Here is a 21,442-nt window from a genome sequence, read left to right as displayed (position 1 = left end):
AAAAAAAAAATACTACGCATAAAAGAGACCCGCTAGGTCGACGTACCTAGGCAAAAGTAAGGGCATCCCGGCAAACCAAAAGGGTTCGGGCAAAAATTAGGGATAAACATATACAAATGTACACCCGGCAAGTCGAAAACCTGAAAAGGCGGCTTGGGCAAAAAAGGGTATCCTGGTGGACTGAAAACCTGAAAAGGCGGTCCAGGCAAAAATTAGGGATTAAAGCGTATGACTATGTCCCGTTCTCTGTCAGCTTCACCCAAGTTTCGAGGGACCGAACAAGCCAATCACTTCTATCCGACAGCAGGAGATGAGATGCTTGAAGACATAATGACGGTAGTGGATTTAAAATCAATAGGACTTTTCCTGCATAGCTTTTTCTTTGTTTTCTCGGCAATTTCCTCTTACTAGGATTTCTGTCTCCTTGTACACGATTTGCCTGTTCATGGGCCCTCTGTCAAAATCAATACGATGTCATTTCCAAAAAGATGTTTTGTTTTACTTTCTCTGTTTTGTTTGCGTAAACGTCCATTGATTTAACTTGAATTGATATATGCATTTGAATATGATCAATGTTTATCAAAATACATGCAGAAAATAGAAATAGCAATTACTACAAGACTTCAGGATCGAGGAGAAGGTCTAATCATGCTTTCCAATGAATCCGTTGCTAATTCTATTCCCCAACAAGAACCAGCTATTTCCCAGCAGAGGTCGGCATCATCAGACATACTGGTCATCTCTTCTATCCCCAGCCAGGCTCTGTTGGATATTTCCATCGTCAGACGGCAATCAAGTATCCCCCAGCTAAGAAAGGGTCATCAATACAAATATCTCCGACCAGAAGACTGAGATTTATTTCCCCAGTAGAGTCCCCTGGAAGAACGTTTCAGACACATAGTGCATTCATTACATCATTTCACATCACATACCTACATACAATTTTCATTCCGCATCATATACATTACATCATTTCATAACATATACATGTATACAATGCTCTCATTTATTTCAGACACATAGTGCATTCATTACATCATTTCACAGCACATACATGCATACAACATTTGCATCTCATGCATCATGACATGGCATGAAGCTAACTTTATTTTTCAGGTTAATTATCCTCTTGATACAATCGAAACAAAGATCCATTCAGACGGACAGCTTTATCAATTACATTCAGGATTCAATTACATCTTTCATATATACTCCATGTCAACATTCATTCTGACATCCTCCTAACGATGGCATCTCTAAGCCCATCCCAGACATTTATCGCAAATACAGCATACACAAATACTATCAGATATAGCCTAGCGTACGGTTCATTCTGATTCAGCCCAACATATAACTCCTTCCACTCAGATACGATCTAACGGACGATCCATTCTGATCTTCAACTACTCCAACACGGTCTAATGTACGACCCAGTTGGACCTTCACTTCTCAGGTACTGCCTAGCATACGGTCCATCCTGATCCATCTCAACATATGACTCCTTCAACTCAGATACGATCTAGCGTACGATCCATTCTGACCTTCAATAACTCAAATACAGTATAATGTACGACCAAGTTAGACCTTCAAGTCCTCAGAGGCCACTCAAATACAGTCTAATGTACGACCAAGTTAGACCTTCAAGTCCTCATATTCTGCTCAAATACAGTCTAATGTACGACCAAGTTAGACCTTCAAGTCCTCAGATTCTGCTCAGATGCGGTTTAATGTACGACCCAGTTAGACCTTCATCTGCTCAGATGCTGCTCAGATACGGTTTAATGTACGACCAAGTTAGACCTTCATCTGCTCAGATGCTACCTAGTGACAGGTACATTTCTGAATTGTAGTCTAGTGTACGACTACCCCTTTTATAAGCAGATTCAGCCTAATGGACGGCTCACTCTGCTCAGATATGGTCTAATGTACGACCAAGTTAGACCTTCATCTGCTCAGATGCTACCTAGTGACAGGTACATTTCTGAATTGTAGTCTAGTGTACGACTACCCCTTTTATAAGCAGATTCAGCCTAATGGACGGCTCACTCTGCTCAGATATGGTCTAATGTACGACCAAGTTAGACCTTCATCTGCTCAGATGCTACCTAGTGACAGGTACATTTCTGAATTGTAGTCTAGTGTACGACTACCCCTTTTATAAGCAAATTCAGCCTAATGGACGACTCATTCTGCTTAGATACAGTCTAATGTACGACCAAGTTAGACCTTCATCTACTCAGATGCTACCTAGTGACAGGTACATTTCTGAATTGTAGTCTAGTGTACGACTACCCCTTTTATAAGCAGATTCAGCCTAATGGACGGCTCACTCTGCTCAGATATGGTCTAATGTACGACCAAGTTAGACCTTCATCTGCTCAGATGCTACCTAGTGACAGGTACATTTCTGAATTGTAGTCTAGTGTACGACTACCCCTTTTATAAGCAGATTCAGCCTAATGGACGGCTCACTCTGCTCAGATATGGTCTAATGTACGACCAAGTTAGACCTTCATCTGCTCAGATGCTACCTAGTGACAGGTACATTTCTGAATTGTAGTCTAGTGTACGACTACCCCTTTTATAAGAAGATTCACCCTAATGGACGGCTCATTCTGCTCAGATACAGTCTAATGTACGACCAAGTTAGACCTTCATCTACTCAGATGCTACCTAGTGACAGGTACATTTCTGAATTGTAGTCTAGTGTACGACTACCCCTTTTATAAGCAGATTCAGCCTAATGGACGGCTCACTCTGCTCAGATATGGTTTAATGTACGACCCAGTTAGACCTTCATCTGCTCAGATGCTACCTAGTGTACGGTATATTTCTGAATTGTAGTCTAGTGTACGACTACCCCTTTTATAAGCAGATTCAGCCTAATGGACGGCTCATTCTGCTCAGATACGGTTTAATGTACGACCCAGTTAGACCTTCATCTTCTCAGATGCTACCTAGTGTACGGTATATTTCTGAATTGTAGTCTAGTGTACGACTACCCCTTTTATAAGCAGATTCAGCCTAATGGACGGCTCATTCTGCTCAGATACGGTTTAATGTACGACCCAGTTAGACCTTCATCTGCTCAGATGCTACCTAGTGTACGGTATATTTCTGAAGTGTAGTCTAGCATATGACTACCCCCTTCTATAATCAGATTCAGCCTAATGGACGGCTCATTCTGCTCAAGATACGGTTTAATGTACGACCCAGTTAGACCTTCATCTCCTCAGATGCTACCTAGTGTACGGTATATTTCTGAATTGTAGTCTAGCATATGACTACCCCCTTTCATCATCAGACACAGCCTAACGGACGACTCATCCTGCAACTCCAATACGGTCTAGCATAAGACCCATTTGGATCTTCAACTCAGATACAATCTAGCATACGATCCGGTCTGATCTTCTATCCCCAGTGAAATCACCCGCTTAATGGAGGTTTCGTTCTGCAACTCAGAGACGATCTAGCGTACGATCCATTCTGATTTTTCATCCTCAGCAAAGTCATCCGCCCAATGAACAACTCACTCTGGTATTCGGATGCGGTCTAGCGTATGATCCATTCTGATCCCTTATCCCCAGCAGCGTATAACACACTCTGACTCCCCAACGAAGTCGACAGCATAATGGATAAATCACTATACGGGCTAGCGTATGACCCGGTACGACATCCATGTCTTCAGATATCGTCCAATGTACGACGCACTCTGAAGTTCTCATCATCAAATTCCCTGGATGGCATCTTTAAGCCCATCTCCATCAAGACTAGCTCCTGGTTGACAAGCGCAAATTTTCGGGGCATTCTAGTGTTCAATAATCTTTCACCTCCAGACCACGAACGGCATACCGGCCATCCTAACTCTCTCGGTTCAAGAATATTGAACAGGGGCAGCTGTCATACCCCAAAATTTGCCCATTAATATTTTAAGACATTTTTCAGGGCATTCCAACTCATTTTTATGACACTGATCTTAAAGGAACAAAGGCCCAGCTCACGAATGGCCCAATCCAGAAAATGGCCCAAACTGGCCTGTTCGCTACACGTTCGCTACACGCTCGCCTAGCGAACGTTCGCTACACATTCGCTACACGCTCGCCTAGCGAACGTTCGCTACACGTTCGCTACACGCTCGCCTAGCGAAGCTGACAGACAACAGAAAATTTCGGGCTTCATTCTGAGCCCATTAGGTCATCAAAGGAGTATTATAAATACCCCAACTCCAGAACGAAAAAGAGAACGACAAAGACCGAGACGGAGACGGCCGGAAACCCTGGCATAGCAACCCCGGAGAGTAGCCCAGAGAAGTCGGAGTGAAGAAACCCTTACGGCCGCTCATCCGCACCGAAGTTACCGCCGCCCAACTCAACCCGATACCAAAAGTGACTTGCCAATTCAGCATTACCACTCCATTGCAAACAGGTTTGTGTATCATTATTGTTTTATGCTTCCAATTTGTAAATCTCTAAATACATAATGCATCATGATTTAATTTTTGGATATGTAATTAGACTTTGCATGCGAATTCCAGTACGCCTGAATATCCTGAGTGTTTGACCATATTATTTCTGTAATTGAATGCAATAAGGCATGCAATATGCTGAGATCATACTGTTCTGAAATTCAAAACCCGCAGCCGCTCGCTAGCACATCGCTAAGCGAGCATGTAGCGAGCATTCGCTAGGCCCTCGCTAGGCGAGGCAGAGGCGAACGGGACAGCCGTTGATATTTGTTATGTCCTATGCGTAACCTGATCTATTCTATGTTAATTATGCACTGTTTTGCCTGACATTCATGCTGCTGTGTTTTCTTTTGCGGTGTAATCCTCGATTGCACCCTGATTGGTATTCTAACCCGTTTGCTGAATTTTGTAAAGGTTCACATATCCCAGGAAAAGAGTGCTGTTTAGGCCTTCCACTTTATTTGTGGGATACCCTTATGAAGATCCACCCTAAATTGCTTAATTAATTTTAATGTATTAATTTTAATGTATTAATTTTAATGTATTGATTTTAATGTGGAGATTCATCCTAATCACCTAATTGACTTTAAAATATGACCTTTAAATATGCGATCTTGGACCTCTCTTTGCTGCCCTACGGTATTACGGTATAACGGTCATGTCCCGCGAATGTAGGGATACACTTAGCAAAGACCCTTCGGTTAAATCATCATAAAATAAATCATGGTCCCTCGGATGTTGCCTTCGAATATATGATTTTGTCCCTCGATGACCCTTCGGTGTAGCTTACGGTTAAATGATGATCGTCCCTTCGAATACTAAGGTATCCTCACAGCTGTTGCCTTCAATGACCAATCGATGACCCTTCGATGACCCTTCTACATCCAAAGGATAAAACTGCTTACTTCTCAATAGTAAGGACAGTTTTACCCTCATAAGGATAGGAAATGCCCGGAAAGACCTCGGATAGGTATAACTCTTAATTACTTATTCACAATTTAAAACTACTTTTCACACCTTACACCTTTCAAAACCTCCATTAGAAAATCACCACTTGGCATACATTCGCACTAGAATCATTGCCGAGTTATATTTTTCTGAACTATTTTCAAAACTAAACGAGATAACCACTTTGTATACATTCATTCAAGAATCATTACAAAGTTAAATTCTCCTTTTCAAAACATTTCCTACACATTTCCCAACCACTTTTTCAAACTAGAAAAACATAAATGATTGAGCAATTAAGAGCCCATGGATAACCATGGATACAAAGGGTGCTAACACCTTCCCTTTGTATAATGTACCTCCCGAACCTAAGAATCTAATTAAGGTCTTTCCTGTTCTTTTCCACCTTTCCTTATTGGATAAAAGAAAAGTCGGTGGCGACTCTTGCTAACCGCGACATTGCGATTAAAAAACACATTAAAGTCAGTTCACCGTATGACAAAATGAACCAAAGGCACTCAAGGTTTGCATCAGATGAAAGGCATAATCAAGGATATCTCAGTCTTAAATAATGGCATCGGCCAAGTCTTTAAAGCATAGGGAAGTTGTCCATTCTAAGTCCAAAAGTTCAGATAAAGTCCAAGAGTCCACCAAGACATTTTTTAAGGTTTTTGTTGTTATTAAGTATTTTAAGGTCCTAAGACCACAGGCACACAATATATACAATCACAAGATATGGCTCAAGTGAGCAAAGTGAAAAGGACTGAAACATAAATAAGTTGCATGAAATATAAATGACAATGAATGATAAAGGTACTGAAATTTAAATTGCATTAAGTAAATGAGTTGAAAGTAAAGAAATATTAATAAGAAGTTAGTGAAGTGTTAGTTAAAGAATTTTAATTATTTAAGTCATTCCTTGGAGAACACTCAACCATCCATTCACAAGTATGAAGTCCTAAACCAAGACATCATCTGTGAGAAGGGCTCCAACTTGGATAAATCAACAAGTATGCAACTAGCTCTCACAAATGGAAAGAAAGGTCAAGTCTTCATACAATGCCATGAATAATGGGAGACTTACAATGTCACTTACCAGAATGATATGCCTTTTGGGACAAATTTAGCTCTATGTTAAGCAATCGTAATTTGATTTATGTAAAAGTCATAACTATCTGAGGCCGGTCAATAAAAATATTGGTGTTAATGCATGTTAGAGACATGGTATAAAGAACCAAGCTCCTAAAGCATACCACACACAAAAATAAAATGGGAGGGACCTATCTCAATCAGGCTCATGATGATTCATCTAACACAAGGTTATTGATGAATCAACTAGCATTTGGCTTGCAGAGAAATCATTGGTCAATGATGGAGTGGGGAAGAAAAGGGATGAAGATGAAGAAGGAAGGGAAAATAGAAACCCAAATTGATCATAGGAGGAACTTCATCTGATTAATACTATCCATTCATTTTGGGGGATGAAATGTACATTTTATTAACCCCTAAATCCAATAGTATTGATCAAATGGAGGTTCAAATCAACCATGATCAAGGCCAAACAGAAAGTCAAACATCACAAAGTCAATCAAATGGCTCAATAATATATTAAACAATTAAACAATTAAAAATCAAGTTAAAGATGAATTAAAATGCATTTTCAAAAGGAAAAACCTTAAATCCCTTCAAATCACCAAATAAAAGGCCAAGGGATTTATCCTAGGTCAAAAAAGGTCAAAGGACCTTAGACAAAAAATTTGAGAATTTTTGGAAGGTCAAAAGTATTTAAATATATTTAAAACCAAGTCCAAAATCATTTAATTCACAAAAAATATCAAAATTAATCCAAAAAAATGATTTTAGTTCAAAATATGAAAGAGGAAAATATTTAAAGATTTTTGGTGAAAGTCCCATATCTTTTGGATTTAAAATGAATTTAATATGAATTAAACAAAATAGAGGCAATTAAAATAAAATCAGAAATTAAAATAAAAAGTGAAAAACACAAGATCCATCAAATCTCCCTCATTAATTGAGGTGGCAGATCTGATGGCCAAGCGCTTAGGGTCCATGACACGCTTCAATCATCGCGTGGAAAAATAAGTAATCAAAACCAATGGACCTGATTAGAACGCTGGGACATGATTAGATGGTTGGGACGTTGCCAACACACCATCGGAGCTAGGGCTCCGGTCATCTTCTCCGGTGGACCTCACCGGACTGGTCCACCACTAAAGTTAATGAAAATAAAAGATGCATACACTAATTTGAAGAGGAAAACGCCAGGAGTTCGAATCTTCCCTCAGAATTTTCCAATTCTCACTATATTGAAAGATATGTGGAATTGAAAATTGAGGAGTATGAACTGAGTTGCTTCTAACCTCAAAGTAACTCAATCTTGTTGCCTACATTGGTAGGTCTTCAAATACCAAAGAACAAGCAAAATGGTGGAGAATTACGGGAGAATCGAAGAAGAGAAAATCCAGAAAATTCACCTTCGGTCTGCTTCAATTGAACTTGATCTCTCTTCTAGTTTTTGCTTGGCTTGCTTCTAACAACTTGCAGGAAGTGAAATGGATGATCAAAGGGGTTGGATTCTTGGAGTTTCAATTCTAAAAAAGAATGATAATTGAAACTCATTTTAAGAGAAATCTTTAAGTTTATCCTTTCAATGGAGGCTAGGGAAGAAGCAGGTCAAAGCTTGGGCAAGGGGATCTCAATTCTGAGGCAATGTATAATGTATTTATACCCGACCAATTTCTTTCCACACCCATTCCAAATTCTGCCAAAAATAGAAATGCCATGGTGTATGCTTGCATGGGCATGTACAAGGCCCATGAGATGATGCAAATAGGTCCAAATTCGAATCCAGATGATGCTAAAACAATATCATGGAACCATGCAATGTTTATTTGAAAATTTGTCATGAAATCTTCCAAATAGGGCCATGCATTACACCCATGCTCAAGTCATTGAAAAATGCTCCAAATGCCAAGATCTTGGACTCTTTGGAAAGGTAACATGAAAGGGAGCAAATTTACTGTTGAAATGTTATCCATTTGGAGCTTGGATCATGATGAATTTTGAGGTGGAAGTTAGAATTTGACATTCCTCTTGGTACATGCCCTTGCAAGTAGAATTTGACATTTCTCAAAGAAGAAAAGTTGGATAAGACAGCTTGAAATTTATCATGAAACTTGGATGGAATTCATATAATAAAAAGTGAGCAAGTTATGATTCTTGTAAGTTGACCTTCTATCTAGGGCACATACAAAATGACCTATAATCATTCACTATAAAAAATGACTTTCCAGCAAAATTAGCTCTTGATGCCAACTTGAAAGTTGTTTGTTTTGTCACAAAGAGTAACTTTTATTATTGAATAATTTTCATATGACAAATATTGTAGGAGATAGGGTCGAGGGAACCCCAGATTTGACTAGTTGACTTTTCTAGTCAACCTCCTTGGACCAACTTGCAAACTTGAAGTTCGTTTGATCTTTGGGGATCATGGAGGATAATATATGCTTGAGATGATGTATAATGAAGTATACCTTGAGATATTTACCGAATTGATGAAGAAACTTGCTGAGAAAGTCACACAAGATACGCAGATGAATTTGGGCTTCCAAGGCAAACAAGCTTCAAACTCTTGATGAATTCTTGATCAAAATGACAAATAAAGAACATGGGGACCCATATATGATGATTTGAACCAATGTGGACCTTTTCTAACTTGATCCCTTACATTGAGGGTGTCAAACCCTAGATATGAACCTGGTGGGGCACAAATGGATACACACACCTACAAAAGAAACCAAGCTACACATAGACATATTTTTGATATTTTGGTTAGTAAACAAAAGAAAATAAAGTATGATACCAAGGTGTGATCCCCAAAGCCAATGCAATTGATGAGATAGAATGAGGGATCTTAGGGTCAAAATTGGGGTCTTACACACATCTATACCTTATGCAGAAAACCCTTCAATAACTATGATGCGTTCATATAGAGGTTGGTAATTAGCAGGCTTGTTTTCACTTGCATTAGGAAGATTTTAATTAGCAAATTGACCTTGAGGATAAGCTAGGGAAGTGGGAAACTAAGGAGCTTGTGTAATCTGAGTAGGCACTTGAGAATACCATACCGAGGAATCTGAGTAGGAGAAAACTATGTAAATATTTGTGGAGGATACATCATACCATTATTAACCATCTGTGAACTAGGATTAACATATTGAGGATATTGGACCCCATGATGAACATAAGAAGCATAAGGTTCCCCAATATGAGTAGGCTGAAGGGCAACATTGGCAGATAATTGTGGAATAACATTGGTAGCATATTCCCTAAGATAGACAATAGGAATCCCAAGATAAATGGATTGGACACCTTAACAGGGATAATGTACAACAGGTTGAGTAACCGGAGGAATTTGGACATGAATGGGAGGACCCCTATACTCATGCTCAGTTTCATTTGGTGCTTCAGCAATTACGGGCACGGAGTTCTGACGAGGATGGTCTTGAGGTACCTCGTGATTGTCAACATCCACTATCTATGGAGAGATATGGGAAGGCATTCCCCAAGGATAAGCAGAAGAATTGCCATTAATAGTAGACACTAGCACATGTTGGTAAGGAATGAAGGTACCACCATTTATAACCTGAATATTGAAATTCTGAGGCATCCTCCTGGGATAAGTAGCATAATGACCACTGGGCCTCGGAATAGAGCCTGATTGATTGGGAATAGGTTGAGAAACAGTCTTAGTTGGAGTCTCAATGGCAGCAGTCACAGTAGTAGAGTCTTTATGAGTACGAAGGTACTCGAGAATGGTGTCCATTTCACCCTGAAACTGATTCATTTGTCCTTGGAACTTTCCCAAGGTCTCCTTGTAAGTGATATTTTCTTCTTCCATGTCGGCCATAATTTTATGATGATTAGCTCTGGTGAGATATTTGTGACGGAGAATCGTCGTCTTTTCTGAATGGTTGAAGGAAAATGGTATGAGAATTGTATTTTCATTTTAAATAAAATGCATGAGTGAATGAATGCATGCCAAAAGGTATTTTGAAAATTTCTAAGGAATCCTAGGATTGTCAGTTTCATATAAGTAAACATAAAGTTGTAGAAAATGAGACAAAAGGTAAAATCGATGATGTAAAATACTTATTTTATTCATTAAGATGGAATAAAGAGTACAAGTGTTACAACTCAAGGGTTTGCTCGATGAGCTACAAGAAGGCCAACCTTAACTCTCTCGAATATAACCTTACAAATAGATACAAAGTGAAAAACAACCCGTGAAGTGTTGTGCGGAAACATAACAAGATAAGCTTACTTCAGCATCTTGGGAGATCTTCAATGGTGTGGTCAACAAACTTGGCTAGGAGTGCATGTCTATCAATCCAATATTGTGCATCCTTGAGGAGATTATGCAATAAGGTGTGGTTAGGCCCATGAAGAACACTATTTAGAAACACTTCCTTCTGATCGAGGAGGACTCTGAGATGATGGTTGTGTCGTTCCCAATGAGAGACCTCTTGGTTAAGCTGATTAACAACCTCTTAACTATGATGCACTTGACTTTTCAACCCTCTGATTTCTTCAAAAGCTTTATCAATATCACACTAAAATTAAGAGAGAGAATCTTCAAGCTTTTTAGCACAACTTTGTTGTTTCTTCAATTATTCGTTGAAATCCTTCAGTTGGTCTTGAAGTTCTTCGAGTTATGCCTTGTAGCTCTCCTTTATCTCCTAGTTCTAAACAATAACCATTTTGGCATCTTGATGTTGATTTTCAGCAAGTTGCTTTTTCTTGGTGGAAAGACCAACATAGGTCCCCGTTAGAGCATCATCAATCTTCCTTTGTTTGTTCTTTTATACTTGATAAACTTCAATCGCTTTGAGAATGCGCTCTTTATTTTGGTTGAGGTTAATCTTGAAGTCTTCTTTCTCTTGTGTGAGCTTACTAAGGTCGGATTGAAGGTCAACATTCTCCTTTTGCAAAAACTTGATATTCTCTTTGAACTTGTCAACTTCATAGATAGAAACAACAGAAGACCTAAGAGGCTTGAGACTCATAGAAGGTTCCCAAGGATATGGAAGCTTGACAGTCTGGACTCTAGCTTTAACCCAATTTGTATACAGGTCCAAAGCAATGCAATTTTGTTTCCCAAATTCCTTTTTCCCAATATGCTAGGCCTTGCCCCATACACGACGTACTCTCTTCAGTAACTCAGAATCATCAACCCCTTCAGCTATCATGAATTCTTCCAATTGTTTGTCTTCAGGCTTATCTTTCAATGGATAACCAAGTTGATATAGTGAAAGAACAAGATTATAGTTGATCAATCCACCCTTAGCACCAATAAGAGGAACGTTATGGAAATCACGACATCTAAATATGGGTTCAACCCCATCATATTCACGACTATACCATGCTATGTCTTTGATGTTCAGAGACATCAACCTTTAGGACCACTTCAATTCTTCCACATTAGCGGCAAAAGGTCTTTCCTTGGAAAGTGAGTAAAGATACACTTGTAAAGCAATGGAAAACAATAATTAATCGTTCCACCCTTCTTCTCGTTTCTCCAATGAAAAAATAAATAAATATCATCTAGAAGTGTGTGAACCAGATTCTTGGTCAAGAAGATGTTGATAGTAGCTTTATCAATGAAACCTTGAATGTTCGGGAAAAGTACCAAACCATAGATGAGAAGAGTGAAGTTTGCATAGAAAGCATCTCAACTTCCACTATCAGCAAATATAATGGCCTTTTCAATGAGGAATTTTGAAGGAAACCCTCTGGTGTTACCTTTTGTACAAATGTTGGAGTCAACTACTTCCCTCTTGAGATGAAGGGCTTGTGCAATCGATGTGGACTCTAGAAAATCATACTCATATAAGGAACTTGTTATTTGACAGGAATATGAAAGATATGGGCAAACTCTTCCAGAATGGGAGCCAAAAGGAAATATTAGAAAGTAAAGTAATTGTAGAATGGGATCATAGAGCTAAGCAAAAGTGAGAATCAACCTAATGCCTTCTTTGGTCAACAGAATGGCCAACAAATTACCATAAGTCTTCTTGAAGGCATCCCTGTGATCATCAATCAAAAGAGCTCCAAGCTTCTTCGACTCATCAAGCTTAAACTCCCTGAGTTTGTATTAGGAAGTCTTTCTCCTGTCAAATTTCTCCATAATTGAATGATCTACTAAATGGATGATTATGGATTTCCTGAAAATACACACATGCTAAAATAAATTTCACGTGAAGAAAATGCATGTATATATGTAACACCCATTGATTCAAAGATTCAACATATTATGGATAATCTATATACACTACTCGATGTAGGTTCAAAGTTCTGACATAAACATGATGATCAAGGTATGTAGGGCCTTGGTTTCCTGCAAAAATACAATATCCCCTCACATTTAGGTACTAATCTTCAAAGAAGGAGGTCCCTAGAGTCATGGACCCATTTTGAGATACCACTGCCTAGGAAGAATGACTCGCCAGATAATGATGCTTCTAAAAGGATCTACTATAGGTGTAACGTCTCATGCTGACCCTAATCAAGGCATAACATCAAGTAGGTCAACATGACTATTTCCACATAATACTCTAGCTCGGGCATAGAGTTTTTCTCTCATGTATCATCAACCGAACCCACAACAGAGAATATACAGATATCCAACATATAATGAATATTTAAAGCAATAAAGAATAAGATAATGAAATAATGATATGGAAAGAAAAACAGTAAAGGTAACCACCCAAACAAATAAGGAAACAAACAAAACTAGGCTTGACTTGCTTATGGACTCCCCAACTGAGTCGCTAGTTGTAGCGTCACGAAAAATACTTGAGCGCATCACACGCTCAAAGATACAACAGAGGTGCCATCGAACTTTATTTATTTCCGAAGGAAAGAGAAAATATTGATAAAATCAAAGGGGGAGAGAAAAGGGTAAGGAAGTCGGTTATGCAAGGGGAAGGTATTAGTATCCCTCACATTTGTTGTACTCAACGAGAACCATTTTGATTATTCTTTGCGTATATGGGTGTCACTATCTAAAGGTTACTTGTGAATATTAAAAGGAATAAAAAAAGTCTTAAATTAGTGTGTTCGCCAAGGATTCAAACCCTCGTGCCTACGTATTCTCATAGTGTAATGAGAAAATTAGAGCTTCGTAGCTCGTGGTAAAAAATACGAATGTGTTGGTTGATTTTAGAGAACAATTATAATCGTATCCTAGAAGTGTGTAGACATTAGCTGATTTTGGTCCTTGGTCGGATGCTCTAAGCTTTTAGTCTTACTTCTAAGGAACAAATTATAACAGTTCTTTTATAAAAGAAAGAAAAGTATTTTGAAAAAAAGGTTTATGTGACAAAAGAAAAGAAAGATTTGTTTCAATTGAATTAAAAAGCGAGAATTGCTTGAATAGAAACAAAATTGCTTGAATATGGAAAATGTGTCAAGATGTTGTGGAAGTATTGTTTGGACCAAAGGTTGTGTTGTTTGAACCCATAGAGTAGGTGTGTCTGAACCAAAGAGTGTGTATGGAATTAACCAATATATGGTGTGCCCAATGCAAGGATTGTAGGATTTTTCTTAGATCCGGGAGATTAATGTAACACCTCAAAATTTGCCCTCCTCTTCTTGAGACTAGTTTGACACATTGCATTTCATGTTTTAGGGCATTAGAAATTGCATCTTGCATATCATATGAAAATAAGAAGGTCATCCTCCAAAGTCTTTTCAAAAGATGGAGAAGTTAAGTGATTCAAGCCTGAGGGTCTTTATGAATTGATTATTAACCATCTGAGGGTTTGCATTTCATTGGGGTTTCTTGATTCTTCAAAGGTCTTGAGCATCATCTTGTTTTCAAGGATATATTACCATCATCATGGTTCTATCATCATCAAGGGTTTCATTGTTCATTCTCCAGTCCCTTTGGATTAGGGTTGTGACCTCTAGTCAACCCTAATCAATGCAATTCTTCCAACCAGGGCTTCTCAAAGAGATGAGGTATTTTCTTGGGGTGAGGATCACATGATTGTTATAAGGGGCTTACATAAGCTAGGGTTTCATTTTTGAGCAATTTCCCCAAGTGGTGGAGGCTCAAGCTGATCAGGACATTTCAAGGTCATCTGAGGACCAAAGAGTCAATTGTGTAGTCAACTGAGGGCTATGAGATGGGGAAATGAGTTGAGACACCTCAATCATGTTCAAAAGAGGTCCATTCATAATTCTAAACATATATCTTGAAGATTCAAAGGTCATGGCAAAAGTTACCAAAAATGGAAAATGACCTATAATTCAAAGTTTCCAAATTTGGCAAGTTTTTGGTCCACTTTCAACTTGACCTTTCAATATCAAATAAGTTTCAAATGGATTTTTGGTGAACATTAAAGTTGTAGATCTTTGTCTCCCCTTTCCAAAAAGTCCTAATTCATGTCCATATGATGATTGGTTGAGAAGTTATGGTCATTTGATCACAAGGTGTGCATGGGAATTCGAAATGGCCTAACTTTTGATACAAAGCTCCAATTTGGTCCATTATTTTTGCAAAATGCTCCTCTTGATCAAGACATCTCAAAATAGCCTTTGCCATGCATGGGAAAAGTGTGTATGCTCATCATTTCTCATGTGATCATTTTGGAGGGAATTTCCACAATTCAAATTTGGTTTATGATACAAGCAAAATACCATTCAAAACATGACCATTGGATGTCCATGAGTGAATTCAAGCCTTGCATGGGATGTCTAACGTGTAGCATGACCATAATGAAATCATTTTGCATTTTTTCATTTTTGATTCACATCTCACTAATCATGATTAATGGATGGCTAATTTGATTTTCAGTGTGATTAGCAGGGAATATAAAAGCTTAAACCCTAATCATAACCACCATAACTAACTTTTCAGATCCAAATTCAAGAAAATTCTCCAAAATTCTCTCTCTTAGATTCTTCATTTTTTGCACACAAACTTCAAATCTCTTTGCATATTCTTGTTCCTGGTGCAATTCTGAGCAAGATTCATCATTCACTTGAAGCAATTCATCAAGAAACCATGCAGATCAAGAGTTTCCTCATGTGGATCGGATTTTGAAATTGAAGAGAACTCAAGTGGTTTCAACCATTGTTTCTTGCACAAAGCTTCAACAGAAGTATAATGGAGTAGATTTGGAGCTTTTGAGAGCTTGAGCGCGCGTGAACAGAGAACTGCACTTCAAGGTGATTCGAAATTCATCATCTCTTTTTGCTGATTTCATGATATAAATGTGTAGATCTTGACTAGTGGAGCATGTACATATGTTTAGATTTGAGTTTGGCTTAGAATTGAGCATGTAGTGATGAATATAAGTTTTGATTTCATAAATGTTTCTCTTCGATCCGTGCAATATAGGAAGAATTAGGATGAGATGATATGATATTTGGAATGTATGTTGCAAGGCGGTTCGAATGGTACCGGTTTTATTAATTTCTGGAATTTTTTTGGTCTGAACCGCCGGAGTCGTGCCGGGGAAGACGACCGGAGACTGTAGCTCCGACGTCTGGTTTTGCTAGGGTTTATCCTACGTGTTTGCTGATGAGGCTCCATGTGTTGGCTTGCGTGTAAGTTTGTTTGGCTGATATTCGTTTGACCTTGCCATGCGTTATTTGACTGCTGAGTGTGCTGATGATGTGTTTTAATGAAACACATCATTTCATTTTGCTTGTGTGGCTTCCATGTGTGCGCTAGCGTAGCAGTTTGATTGGATACCATTTGTTTGACCATGCCATGTGTACTGTTGAATGTTGATGTGTGTAGTGACTGAGCATGCTGACTAATAAATGAAACGATGCATTTCGCTTTTTAAATGTGGACCATTGATTGCCATGCGCGCCAAGATCCAACGGATGTGATATTTTCTGGCTTTATTCAAAATTATTTGCTTCCCTCCATTTTCCATATTTAATTCAATTATTTTGTTCATTTTAGAAAATGCATAAAAAATAGAAAAATGATCCAATTTAATCCCAATTTTATTTCATAGTTTTGTTTTGATGTCTAGTTTTTTATAATATTAATTTTGTGAATTGTTGATGTCTGGTTTTTCATTTGTGAATTTTTGAATGGACATTGTGCTAAATTGATATGTTGTGTTCAATGCATTGTGAAATCCTCATATTTAAGCCAATTGATCCAATTTTTTGTGTGCTTGATATTCACACATGATGTGAATTTTTGATCACTGGTTTGGATTTTTTCTCATATGTTATCATTGTTTTTGACACATGGAGATAAATGTGACAATTTGTGTCATATTTTTGACATTGGATTGTTGCATTTTTTGATCACATAGCATTTGAACCTTTCTGGATTTGATCTTTTGCATAATGATTGTTCATGACATAAGGAACTTGTATGAAAAATCTTAAAGTCATTGCATGCATTCCTGTTTTGATTTGAATTTTCTAAGTTAGAAGTTCATTTTGTGCACATTTTTTTGTCCTTTCATTACATTGATTATTTGAGATACTTACTTATTGATTTGATGCTGGTCCTTTTGAGGAAATTTTGTGGATTGTTTGAATGTGCATTGTGTAAAAGATTGGGTTCTGTTTTGGTCATTTGATTTGGTTTTGAATCTAGTCTTTGCACTAGTGTTTTGTACATAAACCAACTTTGTCTTGTGTTTCAGGTTTGGACATTTAGCATTGATGGTTGATTTGTTCTCACTTGTGAGATGCAAATGTACTTGAGTTCTAACATATGTTTGTGTTGTAGGTTTGTTTTGATGTGGTGAACTCATGAGCTCATTTGAGTGCAATGGCACTTATGCATTGAATTGTAAAACTGTGGGAGAGTTTCACTGTTTGTTTGTTGGTTTAATAACTGAAGTACTAACTAGTTAGTATTTGTATAGGTACCTTAGTTGCTTGCTTGCTTTAGCTCTTGCTTGAGCTTTGGATTGTGGTTGGTACACCACTCAGGTAGTTAGCTTCTTACTTCATGTAGTCTGGAAGTCCTGTCACCTTTTTGGCAGGCATTTTGCTGGCAAGTCCTCCTTCAGAGGCTCTGTTTGTGTTTGTTTACATTTGTGCCAAAGACCTCCAAGATGAGGCATGTGACATTTGATAAGACCTCCAAGAGTTGAGGCAATTGACGGATAAAAGGGATTAGTAGCCAATCCCCCGTTATTCAGTGAGTCATTCTTTATGCTCGCACTACGTGCTGATGCTTCTGAACATGTACCCAAGATCTTTGTCCTATGTCTGTCAAGTGGAATAGGATCTCACTTTCTGGATCCCCACGCTTTCTTTGTCATGAGCTCACCCTGGCCAGGGTTAAGAGCTATGAGGTCTCATCCTCATTACCATTTTGATCAGCTTCACCCTAACGTTCAATGTTAGTGGTTAAGAGCTACAGATTACCCCTTACAGTTTGGCTTGTTTGTCGAGGTTGACATGACCCCTCTTGACTAAAGCCCACCCATTGTGTGGGCCCCTTGTATGGATATAGTGTGTGATGCTTGTTCACTTGTGTTGGTGTGTTTATCTGCTTTCCTTTTCTCATCTCCATTTCTGTAGGAGTTATATGATTGATTTCTGAGGAAGTTGAATGCATGATTAGAGACCTCAACTTAGGGATATTTGTTTGCATGACAACTATTAGGCTCGAGTCTTAGTCTCCCTATTAGTTTGTTGTCTCCCTGGTCTCTGGTTAGGAGAGTGTTTTACACCTGTTAATGGGAACTACGTCGCCCTGATTCTCATACCAGATGAGATTAGACATGGCAACGGGGCGGGTCGGGGACGGTTTTTACCTTCCCCAAACCCAAACCCGAATTCCCAAACCATCCCCGTTCCCCTCCCCAAACCCAAACGGGGATAGAGAATCAAAACCCAAACCCGTCCCAAACGGGTTTGGGACGGGTTCAGGTATCCCCGCCCCGCCATATTCATTTAGTGAAATCAATTTTTTTAATAGAAATATTTATTTTTATAAAATAAAATTACATTTCAAATAATAAAATAAAACATTCTAAAAAAAATCCATACATACATTTCAAATACTTTAAATAATAAATTAAAATTAAAATATCAAAACATTGACCATATATTTAATATTCTAAATTATCAAAAATAAATAATAATGTACATAATGAAATAAACGGGGCGGGTTCGGGGACGGGTCCGGGGTGGGTACTACTGTCCCCATTACCCAACCCGTCCCCATATTTTAAAATCGGGGAAAACCCAAACCCAAACCCAAACCCAATCAAAGCGGGTTTTCCCCGTCAACTTCGGGGCGGGTTCGGGTTGGTACCCGCGGGTACGGGTTATGTTGCCATGCCTAGATGAGATACGTAGGCAGGAGGTTGTGAGCAATCTCTCCGGGCACCCTTTTTCTTTTTTGCTGTGTTGTTTTCGTGTGTGTGTTCACCCTTTTCTTTATTTGGTGTGAGTACTTGTTTGTTCAGCGTGGACATGTGTGGTATGTTTATACCTTGGGGAATTTCTTCTGTTACTTGGGGTTCACCTGTATTGATTCGGGGTTCATTTATGACGGTTGTCATTCTTTGGGGTTCACTTTGGGGTTCATTTATGACGGTTGTCATTCATTCGGGGTTCACTTGTGGTGATTGATATTCACATTGGGGTTCACATTCGGGGTTCACTTGTGGCGTTTGTTATCACTTGGGGGTCATCTTGGGGTTCATTTGTGACGATTGGTAGTCACTTTGGTGTACGCTGGTCAGCGTCTATTATTGTTGGGAGTCGGATGTAAGTCCATGTATTGGCCTTCTGTTTCCTTTTGGGGTTCATTCTGATAATCTTTTCCTTTGGTGTTCGCTGGTTAGCCTCTGTTATTGTTGGGAGTCGGGTATAAGTCCATGTATTGGCATTCTGTTTCCTGTTTGTTTGTTATTGTTAGGAGTCGGATATAAGTCCATGTATTGACATTCTGTTTCCTGTTTGTTTTTTGTTGTTGGGAGTCAGGCGTAAGTCCATGTATTAGCATTCTGTTTCCTTTTGAGTGTTTCTTTTGACGTCTCAGCGTCCCGTTTTGGTGTCTTGTTTCGGCGTGCGTTAGCCGAGCTACGGGTGCTCTGATTCTCCTCTGGATAGAGAAGATACGTAGGCATAAGACGCGATATCTTAGCGAGCATGCCTCCCTTTTCCCGAACTACGTCAACTCTGATGTTTGTTTCTGACAAACTACATAGGCCCAGGATGCAACATCCTGCCGAGTCCATTTCCTCCGCCTTCTTTCTTCTTTCACTTGTTTATTATTCCAGTTTGTGCAATTTTTTTAAGCAGTTTATTAGTAGAAACCCTTTCTTTCCTTTGAGCTATCTTTTGAGCGTGGATCCCGTCGAGTACGGCGGACGTGAGGGGTGCTAATACCTTCCCCTTGTGTAACCGACTCCCGTACCTTGTAATCTCTGGTCGTAAGACCGTTCCTTTCCCTTTCTTAGGTTAGTCCTGCGCTCCCTTTCCGTCATAGGATGAATAGCGTCGGTGGGGGCTCTGTATTTTTCCCGCCGGTTGTTTTTCGCGTTGCGACAATTAAGACCTGAAAAATGGGGGTACTTAGGGCATGAAGCTCCATAGAGAAGTGCATGAGGGTTGCTAAAGCATGAAGCTCCACAGGGAAACGCATGAGATTTTCTAGATCATAAAGCTTCACAGGGAAATGGGTGAGAGTTTCCAGAGTATGAAGCTCCATAAGGCAATGCATGAAGGTTGCTAGAGCATGAGCCTCCACAGGGCAATACCAGAGAATGAGGTTCCAGAAGACAATGTGTGAAGGATATTGATTCAAAGATGGGTTTTTGACCATGAGGTGCTTAACCTAATGAACATATGGTTGTCAAAGAGAATGTATGTTTGGTCCAAAGAGAAGTGTATTATTGATGAAGACTGTTTCAATGTTGAGATGTTATCTATGAAGAAGAAGACTTGAAAGTCATTTGACTTGAATCGCACTAAAGTCTATGAACAGAGGTGAGTAATTTGAATAACTGGGGCCTACGTCCCATACCCAAAGATATTTAGAATAAGGATAAGAATAATCCCTCCCATTCTTCTCTGTTGCTTAAGGTTCATGGTGCGTAACTCGCATCATGACTGGCAAGTGTTGAAGGTGAATCTTTTTTTTTGTGTGCTTGATGTCTAGAGTCTTCAGCCTTGAGGTATTTGCATGATATCTTGAACTTGTGTTTGATTTGGAATCCAGTGCGAGGCAAGTGCAAAGATCTAATCCTATCAAGTGATCAAGAGACTTATGATCACTTGGCTGGATAGGGGGATCAGATAAAAATGTGAAATGATTAATTAATTAAAGATGACTTTGATCAATTAATCAATCAGGGAATGGATCAAGATATCAAGCAGAATAAAGGACTAAAAAACATGAAGAATTAAAATGTTAACATGCATATTAACTAAAATTAAAACTACCTAATTAAATGCTAATCAAAATCTAATGTTAACATGTATTAGTTTCTAAAAAATAATTGAAAATCATTATTCTTAAATTCTAATTAAAATCCAAGTATTAACATGTATATTAATTTCTAAAAGTGTAATTAAAAATTAATCATACATTAAACTTAAATATGCATTAACTATTTTCATTTTCAAGTATTTTTCATGTCAAAATGAAATGTATTAAAAATGTATTAAAATAATTAAAATGAACTAATGTATATAAAAATGTATTAAAATGCATTAAAGTGTAGTAAAGTGTAAAAAAAGTGTACAAAGGAGTATTAAAGAAAACAAGCACCAACTAATTAAAAAAGCTATTACGTAGAGGTGTACAGGCCAAAAAGGAGTGTGGCCTAGAAACAGAGGCATTGGACCTAACAGATTGAGGCTCAATACAAAATGTAGTTGTTGTGTTCATAAGGGAGGTATGCAGAGCAAAACAGAGGGGTAAACAAAAAAATAATGGGCTTAATGCATTAAGGCCCAACAGAATTTGCTAAGGGAAGAGAAGAAAATACAACACCTTCA

Source organism: Lathyrus oleraceus, chromosome 7 (genome assembly GCF_024323335.1).
Source record: "Lathyrus oleraceus cultivar Zhongwan6 chromosome 7, CAAS_Psat_ZW6_1.0, whole genome shotgun sequence".
Taxonomy (NCBI): Eukaryota; Viridiplantae; Streptophyta; class Magnoliopsida; order Fabales; family Fabaceae; genus Lathyrus; species Lathyrus oleraceus.
This window is presented reverse-complemented; position numbering follows the sequence as displayed.